The sequence below is a fragment of the Elephas maximus genome, chromosome 3 (assembly GCF_024166365.1).
Source record: "Elephas maximus indicus isolate mEleMax1 chromosome 3, mEleMax1 primary haplotype, whole genome shotgun sequence".
Classification (NCBI taxonomy): domain Eukaryota; kingdom Metazoa; phylum Chordata; class Mammalia; order Proboscidea; family Elephantidae; genus Elephas; species Elephas maximus.
Genome location: NC_064821.1, coordinates 133,929,274 through 133,940,372, shown reverse-complemented (window position 1 = coordinate 133,940,372; position 11,099 = coordinate 133,929,274). Strand labels below are relative to the sequence as shown.

At 40.4% G+C, this 11,099-nt stretch overlaps 1 protein-coding gene across 1 annotated transcript in view; it reads right to left on the bottom strand.

Moving 5' to 3' along the window:
* Positions 1-1,950: 1,950 nt before the first annotated feature.
* Positions 1,951-11,099, bottom strand: part of SPATA1 (spermatogenesis associated 1) — a 161,093-nt gene continuing 151,944 nt past the window's right edge. Inside the window, exon 16 of the mRNA XM_049879623.1 lies at positions 1,951-1,975. The gene's annotated coding sequence lies outside the window, so the exon portion shown is untranslated. The remainder of the gene's footprint in view (positions 1,976-11,099) is intronic.

Sequence of the window (11,099 nt, the reverse complement as noted above, 5' to 3'; positions counted from 1 at the left end):
AGCTGAGGATAAGAGAAGGCCACAGAGTTAGAAGTGATAAGCCTCCCATTCAAAACTAAGTCTTCTTTGCTGAGCCCAGCACACCATCTGGAGAGCTGCTCCAAAGCCCAAATTAGCATATTTTGCTTAGTGTTTTACAGGGAAACTTTTGGTTCTGGTTAACACCAAAAAGGAAGGGGAGACTGGACAGTGGGTGGGAGAGAGATGCTGATGAAGAGTGAGCTAATTATATCAGGTGGACACTTGAGACTGTGTTGGCATCTCCTGTCTGGAGGGGGGATGGGAGGATAGAGAGAGTTGGAGGCTGCCAAAGTTTTCACGAAAGGAGAGACTGGAAGGGCTAACTCACTAGGGGGAGAGCAAGTGGGAGTAAGGAGTAAGATGTATATTAACTTATATGTGACAGACTGACTTGATTTGTAAACATTCACTTGAAGCTCAATAAAAGTTGATAAAAAAAAAAAAGGAAGGGGAGAAGAGCTGCAGGCATTGTGATAAATGCTCTCCATGTGTTAAATTATGTGATCCTCCTAACAATGCTATGGTAGTTAGGGTTACCTTTGCTTTGTAGAGAAGGTGTTATGGATTGAATTGTGCCCTCCAAAAATGTGTGTCAACCTGCCTAGGCCATGATTCCCAATATTGTGTGGTTGTCCACCATTTTGTGATTTGATGTGATTTTCATACGTGTTGTAAATCCTTTCTCTATGATGCTAATGAGGTGGGATAGCAGCAGGTACTTTAATGAGGCAGGATGCAATCTACAAGATTAGGCTGTGTCTTAAATCAATCTCTTTTGAGATATAAAAGAGAGAAGCAAGCAGAGAGACATGGGGACCTCATACCACCAAGAAAGCAGTGCCGGGAGCAGAGTGCGTCTTTTGGACCCAGGGTTCCTGTGAGGAGAAGCTCCCAGACTAGGGGAAGATTGATGACAAGGCCCTTCCCCCAGAACCGATAGAGAGAAAAAGGCTTCCCCTGGAGCTAGCACCCTGAATTTAGACTTCTGGCCTCCTAAACTGTGAGAAAGCAAAGATGTCACCTTGAAGACTAAGGTGCGCCTGACCCAAGCTGTGGTGTTTTCAATTGTATCATATGCATGTGAAAACTGGGCAGTGAATAAGGAAGACTGAAGAAGAATTGACACCTTTGAATTGTGGGGTTGGAGAAGAATATTGAATATACCATGGACTGTCAAAAGAACGAACAAATCTGTCTTGGAAGAAGTACAGCTAGAATGCTCCTTAGAAGCGAGGATGGCGAGACTGCGTCTTACATACTTTGGACATGTTGTCAGGAGGGATCAGTCCCTGGAGTAGGACATCATGCTTGGCAAAGTATGGGGTCAGCGGAAAAGAGGAAGACCCTCAACGAGGTGGATTGACACAGTGGCTGCAACAATGAGCTCAAGCATAATAACAATTGTAAGGATGGCGCAGGACCAGGCAGTGTTTCGTTCTGTTGTGCATAGGGTCGCTATCAGTCGGAACCGACTTAATGGCACCTAAAAACAACAACAACAACAAACTGTGAGAGAATAAATTTCTCTTTGTTGAAGTCATCTACTTGTGGTATTAATTGGTGACCCACTAACTAGCCCAAAGCCACACAGTTAAGTAGTGTGGAAGCAGGAATTAATCCCAGTTTGTTTGAATTTCAAAGTCCTTAATCTTAATTTCCACGTTCCCTTCCCCTGAATCCCTCAGGTAGTTCACACTAGAGTGAATTCACCCCTAATGAACAGGTGGGACTGAGCCCATGAAGCATTCCTGCAGGCAGCCAGAAGCACCCAGTGAGGTGGTACTGGGGGGAGCTCAGGAAAAAGAGCTGAGGAAGCTATCTCTGTGCCCCCAACTCCAGGGGCTATCCCCAAATCAAAAGAGAAAACTGGTCACATTATTTTACAGTTGAAGCAATCCAGAAAAATCCAGTGTTTATCTTACCAGTTTAGTCACTTGTTCCAATGCAAATATACCTTAAAAAAAAAAAAAAGAGGTCATTAAAAACTTCAAGTTTTTTTCTGCTTCATACTGATTCTTGCTAACTCAATTTGAAATTTTGAAATTGGCTTTCTCATTTCTTCTTTTCTCATCTGGAAGGAACCCAGCCAGATTTCTGCCTGTAGACAATATAACCATACCCCTATGTCTACACTAGATCTGCTTCTTCCAGGTCTGGGTTAGGAGGCAGGCTCAAAATGGCAAGGGTGAGGGAAGGAAGGGAGAATCATTAAATAGAAAATAGACACATGTTAATTTTGGTTAAGGGAATGCAATACACAATTTGGGGGAAGTCAGCACAACACAACCAAGGCAAAGGATGGCACTGAGAGGTACACAAGAATAAAGGGCACCTATTTTTTTTTTTTTAATGGTAAATACTATAGCATATACAATCCTGCAACAACAGTAATAACAAAGTTTGTGAGTAGATACATAGGTACACTAAGTAGTTGTGGGAGGTCATATGGGAGTATAAATAGGTACGGTTGTAGATATTTCTACATACACATTTATATGTATGGCATGTATATTCATATATATGTACAGCATATATATAACAGAGCACATAACCTCAGTTATGGAAACTTCTTAGATGTAACCAACATCTTAAGGGAACGAGATACTGGGATTGAAGGCTTAGGACCATAGTGTCGGGGGAAATCTAGGTCAACTGGCATAACAGTGTTCATAAAGATAATGTTCTACATCCTATGGTGGTGAGCAGTGTCTGGGGTCTTTGTAAGCAGCCGTCTAAGATACAAGTATTGATCTCTTCCCATCTGGAGCAAAGGAGAGTGAAGAAAACCAAAAAATCAAGGAAACAATTAGTCCAAAGGACTAACAGCCCACATTAACCACAGCCTCCGCTAGACTGAAGCCAGAAGACTAGATGGTGCCCGCTACCAGTACTGACCACTCTGACTAAGAACACAATAGAAGGTCATGATTAGAGTGAGAGAAAAATGTAGAACAAAATTCAAATTCATATAAAAGACCAGACTTACTGGTATGATAGAAACAGGAGGGACCACTGGGACTATAGGCCTAAGACACCTTTCTAATGTGGAACTAAAACCACTCCTGGAGATCACCTTTCAGCCAAATAGTAGACAGGACTATAAAATAAACAATAACACCCATGAAGAATGTGCTTCTTAGAACAATCAACTGTATGAAACCAAAAGGGCAACATTTGCCCTAAAGCAAAGAAGGGAAGGCAGAAAGGGGCAGGAAAACCAGATGAATGGAAATCGGGGCCTCAAGGTGGAAATCAGGAGTGCTGACACATTGCAGGGATTGCGAGCAATGTCACATAAAATTTGTGTTTGAATTATTGAGTGGGAAACTAACTTATTATGTAAACTTTCACCTAAACCACTAAAATGATTGAAAAAAATGATAAAGGTGACCCTGCTGGTAGCTGTCACAGGAAATTCTTCCAAAGGATAATTAAGCTGTTGCCCAGGGAGGGTTTCCCAAAGGCTTGTAGTTTTTCGAAAATGGAGTGGTAGAAAATTGGGGAGAAATTATAGTAAGTGAAAGCCTAAAACACCCTGGAAAGTCTCCAGGGTGTCTGGCATTGTGGAATATACTCCAGCTCTTTGAAAGTTATTCCAAGGTTTAGCCACATGACAGTGTCTGGCACAAGGCAGAGGCTTGATAAATATTTATAGGATGAATGAATCAACAAGACTGCTAGAGAGAACTAGATAAACAATTGATAAATACTAAGGAAGTGTCTTTATTTTTTCCTTCTTTCAAATGATTTGAAAAATGTCTTGGCCTTTTCCCACAATTTTGTTTCCAGATTCATTCTCCTCAAATTGATGAATTACAGTGGTTACCAGCCCAGAGACTCCTTCATACCATTATCAAAGCTGACTGCTATAATGCATCCCATCTCTGTGTCCCTGTTAAATTTGAATACACCAGGGGGAAGGTGGGAAACACCTCTGACCCTGAAAACCATCTGGTCTCAGATTCAGAAAGGAGAGCCACCTTAAAGTATCCTATACTTTTTTTCTAGAAAAATAATTCCCAGGCCCCTGACTCAGGTTTGCAATCTCTTTTCTGTCTCCTGTACCTACCTCCATCCCCCACCCACTCACATCTATTCTTGCCTAAATTACCCTCCAGCAATAATAAATTAGCAGTTTTCCAAACACACTATTCTTTTGCTTACCTCTCTGACTTTGATCTCTGTCCTATAAAAAAAAAAAAAAAATAGGGTCACTATTTTTTTTTTTTTTATAATTGGAATGGACAGGAAGGCAACAGGTTTGGTTTTGGTTGTTTTGACTTTGATCTGCTATCTCTACTGTTTGAAATGCTCTCCCCACCTCACCCCTTCCTTTTAGTATTCTACTAAAGGTCCCACTGCCCATGGTGAAACTTTCCTGGACTCAATGTCCAGAGCCAATGGCGCCTCCTCTGTAGCCCGCCCACCTCCCCCAGAGCTGTACTTACTGCTGTGTATTATAACTAAATGTCTCTGTCTCCCCTTGACTATGACACACTTGAAGACAGGAACTGTGTCATATTTCTTGCAACCCAACTGCCAAGAACAGCACCAGAAACATCATAGAGTAGGTATTTGATAAGTGTTTTCAAATGAATGAATGATTGAATGAACCAATTATTTCGGATCTATTAAAATTGATTTCATCTTATTATTTCTTCACTATTGTTTAATGTGCCGTATAGTATGAAAATCTATTGCTGAAAGCCTACATTTTACCATGTGCAAAAAGAATTTAAATTAGCTGCTTTTCCAAAGGACCAGTGAAACATTCTACCACTTAGATCAGGATTTATAAATGTGTTCCAGGAGTCATACATATGATGGGATTCTCTGAAAAGGAAATGGGCAATCCCTTTCAACAGGCCTCTTTTTTGTGCCTGCACCAACAATGTTGTGGTCAAACTACCTAATGTAAATACATTGCCTTTTTTTTCACGATTTTTTAATGTTGGTGACAACATACATGGTCGTGCACCATTTCAACAATTTCTACGTGTACAACTCAGTGACTTTGATTACATTTTTCAAGTTGTGCAAACATCCTCGCCATTCTTCTCCAGTTGTTCCCCCACCATTGACTGCCCCCTAAGCATCTCATCTAACTTTTTGAGTTTCTCTTGTCAATTTGATCTCACATAGAAAATTCTTTAAAAGAGCAAAATGCTCAAGGCAGGCATACTTTACTTATTAAGATACACTATTATCTTTTTTTTACCCTTTTAACTCACTGCACTACTCAGTTAAAACCATGGCAAGAAATGAAGGAAATGATGCAATCTCAGCTTGAGGAAACACAACAGAGGCGGAGCAAGATATGTTCATCTGGGCACCTAATTGGTGATAAGGTGGGTGGGACTCAAAAAGACATCAAAAGAGAAGCTCCAGTGCAAAGGAGGACACTAGGGGAACAGGCTTGCCAGGAGCCAGGCCTGTATCAAATATGCAGATTGCAAAAGGCCCAGGAGGTGTTAGAGAGCACGGAGCCATAGCCAGAGTGATGGTTAATTTTGTATGTCAACTTGGCTAGGCTATGGTGCCCAGTTGTTTGATCAAATACTAGCCTAGCTAGTGCTGTGAAGGGATTTTGTAGATGTGATTAACATTTATAATCAGTTGATTCTAAGTAAAAAAGATAACCCTCAATAATGTGGATTTGTTGTTGTCAACTGCTGTCAAGTCAGCCCCTGACTCATGGTGATCCCATCACAATCAAATGAAACACTGCCAGGTTCTATGCCATCCCCATGATTGGTTGGGGATCAGACCATTGTGATCCATAGGATTTTCACTGGCTTTTTTTAAAATTTTATTTTTAGAAATAGATCACTGGGCCTTTCTTCCTAGTTCGTCTTAGTCTGGGAGCTCCACTGAAAACTGTTCAACATCATAGCAACGCTCAAGCCTCCACTGACAGTTGAGTGGTAGCTGCAGATGAGGTGCAGTGGTTAAGAAATGAACCTGGGTCACCCTCATGAAAGGTGAGAATTCTACCAGTGAAGCATCAATGCCTCCAATTAGTAATATTCTGATAATTGGAATGTGATTTTTTATGTAATTATTCATAAAATTTTTTTTTTTTTTTTATTCATAGCTTGAAGGCTACTTACAGGTTTCAAAGAGATTTCATTGGGAGTGCTTGCCCACCCCCGCCCCCCCACCCCCATATATAACTAAAGACTCTATAGAAACCATTGCTTGGGATTTTTAATGTCAGACTTCCCCAGCTACAAGCTCCAGACAGAACTGTATACGCCCTTAGAGGAGTTTTTCAAAGAAACAGTTTGGGGCAAATCACAGTATTTTGTTCTCCTCACATCTAGAGGAAAAGCAATAAAAGTTAAATTAAGTAACTAAGGGTATTGAGTTAACATAGTTATATTTCTTCAAATCTTGCTGTAATGGTACACATGATATAAAATTCGAAAGGAACAAAAGGGTAGATATCCCACTTTCTGCGAGGCACTGAGATTTCCCCTCTTAGAGGGAAATACTGTTACTAGCTCCTCGTGTGTCCTTCCAGAAATCTATGTACATATAAGCATATATACATATTCTATGCATACACAAATACATGGGAATTCTTTATATGATGTGTGAAGAACAGAGTTAACATATCAGGCCTGAGACTGCTATCTTCAGAAAGGCCTGCTTGCAACATTGGCCCTTGGTTGTGTCTGGGAACTTGGATTTTAGGAGGATTCTCATTAGTCTCTGAGTCTCTAATGAACTTCTGCGGTGGACAACAGTTCATGTGTGTTGTCATAATTGAATGCTGGAGTAACTAATCATGTCCTGTGTGATGCCACTGGGAGAGGGCTTTGGGAAGCTTGTGCCTGCTCTCCTCCGTAGTTCACCCCATGTGCCTTTATCCCTTACTGATTTTTCTTTGTATCCTTTCACTGTTACCAACCTTAGCTCTGAGTCCTCCTAGCAAATCACTGCACCTGGGGATGGTCTTGGGGACCCGTGACACAGGTCGATGTGCATTTTCTTCTGCATTACAGTCTGTAGGGATCAGAAGGTTTTTGCCGTGTTGGTGAACACACGTATTCATATTAAGAACGTATAACTCCTTATTGGGTTAATCAATCAGTCTCAGCCACTATTACGTGTATCTCATCAATAAAAGGGTGTTTCCCCTGATTTGCATCATGGCTATCTGTTCACTTGGTAGGTCAGCTACTGATAAGTGGTCTCACATGTCATCTACAAATTTTCCAACATGATCCAGTCCGGACTAGATGCCTTGTAAGGCTCAGCAGTTATGAAGAAGATTTCACTATCTTTCCGGGGGATTTCCACTTTCTCTCTTGAGCCTTAGACCTACTGTTTCCTGCATCCCTTTTATTCCCTATTTCCTGTTTTTGGTGGAACACATTCTGTAGAAGGTTCTTGATAGGTAAATATTTTGAATTTTGTGCATGCCTGACAGTGTCTTCCTTCTACTTTCTCATTTGATGGACAATTTGGTAAATTTTAAGTGGAAATCACATTTCTTTATAATTTCAAATGTATTGTTTCATTGTGCTCGAATATCAGCAACAGTTGTTGAGAAATCTGATGCCCTTCAGATTCCTGATCTTTGTGGCTTTTATTTTCTCTCTGGAAGCTTTTAGGATATCTTTGTCTTTTCATTCTGAAAACTCCTGTTTTTCAGCCTTGGCAAATTTTCTTGAATTACTTAATTGATTTCTTCTCTATTTCCTCTTTCTCGAACTGCTATTTGGATGTTTGATTCTCTGCACTGCTCTTTCAATTTTCTTATCTTTCTCCTTCTTTTTGCTTTACTTTCTTTATCTTCTGTTGTTTTTGTTTTTATTCTGCTATCTTCTTCTTAATTTCCAAGAACCTTTTTTATCCTCCCCCCCACCCCCCATTCTGTTGTGGCTTCATCTTCTCTTACCTTTACTTGAGGGTATTAATGAGAGTTTTTTGAACTGTTCTCCCTATAGTATCTGTTTCCTCCATATTTCTTATTTTTCTTCTGTGGGCTTCTGCTTCTATATTATTTCTTGGTTCCTGTCCATGATTAAGGGACCCTGGTGGTACAGTGGTTAAGAGTTCAGCTGCTAACCAAAAGGTTGGCAGTTAGAATCCACCAGCTGCTCCTCGGAAACCTTAAGGGGTAGTTCTACTCTGTTTAAAGGGTCACTATAGATTTGGAATCTACTTGATGGCAACAGGTTTGGTTTGGGTCCATGATTAAAAGTAAAAAACTAAAAATTAAAAAGAGAGGCAGCTCTGAGTGGGTGGCACTTGCTTTTGACTTGGAATTTCACTATAGGATGATCTGGGTGTGTAGCTTGTCTAGAAAAACCTGATATAATATCCTTAGGTCAGACTCTTTGGTTAATCTGATTCTGACAGCCTAGTGAGGGATATGAATGGGAGTTTGTTTTCAGTAGGCACAAAGTCACTTGTGCCCCTGTTTTAGGTACAGTACTGACAAAAGAGTTTTAATTCTCTTGGAACCCAGATTTCTAGCTTTCACGGAAGTTGGGGTAACCTGCAAAAGCCATTGCCCTTACATGTCCTTCTGAAACTTGAGCCTTGAAAAAACTCGTTTCCAAAAGCCACCTTTGAGTCAAACAATGGTCTAGATAAACTAGTAAAACAAGTTTGTCTTGGATGTTGTGCTCTTTTGAAGAATTCAGTCAGCTTTGGGAAACAGACTCCGAAGGTCAGATTGGTAGCTATGTTTAGGATAAATCAGTAAACAATGCTGGACATCGCATGATTGATTTTTCAAGACCAATGACTTCTTCATTGCAAATTACTATTTTCACGAACATAAATGGTGTCTATACACATGGACCTCACCAGAGGGAATATACAGGAATCAAATTGACTACATCTGTGGAAAGAGACAATGGAAAAGCTCAATATCCTAAGTAAGAACAAGGTCAGGGGCCGACTGCAGATCAGACCATCAATTACACACATGCAAGTTCAAGTTGAAACTGAAGAAAATTAGAACAAGTAGACAAGAGCCAAAGTACAACCTTGAGTATATCCCACCTGAATTTAGAGACCATCTCAAGAATAGATTTGACGTGCTGAACACTAGTGACCCAAGACCAGACAAATTATGGAATAACACCAAGGGCATCATACATGAAGAAAGCAAGAGGTCATTAAAAAGACAGAAGAGAAAGAAGAGCCTACATGGATGTCAGAAGAGACTTTGAAACTTGCTCTTGAATGCTGAGTTGCAAAAAAGGAAAAAATGGTGAAGTAAAAGAACTGAACAGAAGATTTCAAAGAGCAGCTTGAGAAGACAAAGGATAGTATTATGACATGTGCAAAGACCTGGAGATAGGAAAACAAAAGGGAAGGACACATAATTTTTCAAGCTAAAAGAACTGAAAAAAATTCCAGCCTCAAGTTGCAATACTGAAGAAGTCTACGGCGAAAATATTAAACGACGCAGGAAACATCTAAAGAAGATGGAAGGAATACACAGAATCATTATACCAAAAAGAATTGGTAGATGTTCAACCTTTTCAGGAGGTAACATATGATCAGGAACCATTGGTACTGGAGGAAGAAGTCCAAGCTGCACTGAAGTCATTGCTGAAAAACAAGGCTCCAGGAATGGACAGAATACAAATTGAGATGTTTCAACAAACAGATGCAGCACTAGAAGTGCTCACTCGTCTATGCCAAGAAATTTGGAAGACAGCTACCTGGCCAACCGACTGGAAGAGACCCATATTTATGCCTATTCCCAAGAAAGGTGATCCCACTGAATGTGGAAACTATCAAACAATATCGTTAATATCACATGCAAGCAAAATTTTGCTGCACATCATTCAAAAACAGCTGCAGCAGTACATCCACAGGAAACTGCCAGAAATTCAAGCCTGATTGAGAAGAGGATGTGGAGCCAGGCATATCATTGCTGGTGTCAGATGAATCCTGGCTGAAAGCAGAGAATACCAGAAAGATGTTTACCTGTGTTTTATTGATTATGCAAAGGCATTTGACTGTGTGGATCAATTAAGTTCCAACGGGCATTCTGGAACTTAATTGTGCTTATGAGGAATCTGTACACAGATCAAGAGGCAGTCATTTGAATGGAACAAGGGAATGCTGCATGGTTTAAAGTCAGGGAAGGTATGTGTCAGGGTTGTATCCTTTCACCATACCTATTCAATCTGTATGCTGAGCAAATAATCCGAGAAGCTGGACTATATGAAGAAGAACAGGGCATCAGGATTGGAGGAAGACTTATTAACAACCTGCTTCATACAGATGACACAACCTTGCTTGCTGAAAGTGAAGACGACTTGAAGCACTTACTGACGAAGATCAAAGACCACAGCCTTCAGTATGGATTACACTTCAACATAAAGAAAACAAAAACCCTTACAACTGGACCAATAAGCAACATCATAATAAATGGAGAAAAGATTGAGGTTGTCAAGGATTTCATTTTACTTGGATTCACAATCTACACCCATGGAAGCAGCAGCCAAGAAATCAAAAGATGCATTGCATTGGGCAAATCTTCTGCAAAAGACCTCTTTAAAGTGTTGAAAAGCAAACATGTCACCTTAAGGAGTAAGGTATCCCTGACCCAAGCCATGGTGTGTTCAATCACCTCATATGCATGTGAAACTGGATAATGAATAAGGAAGACCAAAGAAGAATTGATACCCTTGAATTGTGGTGTTGGAGAAGAATATTGAATATACCACGGACTGCCAGAAGAAGGAACAAATCTGTCTTGGAAGAAGTACAACCAGAATGCTCCTTAGAAGCAAGGATGGTGAGACTACGTCTCATATACTTTGGAAATGTTATCAGGAGGGATCAGTCCCTGGAGAAGGACATGATGTTTGGTAAAATAGAGGGTCAGTGAAAAAGAGGAAGACCCTGAAGAAGATGGATTGACCCAGTGGCTGCAACAACAGGCTCAAGCATAGCAACAATTGTGAGGATGGCACAGGACCTGGCAGTGTTTCATTCTGTTGCGTGTAGGGTCACTGTGAGTCGGAACTGACTCAATGGACCTAACAACAACAAATGAGTAATTATTTTAGTTGTTCTTCAAGACAATGGTGTATGAAAAT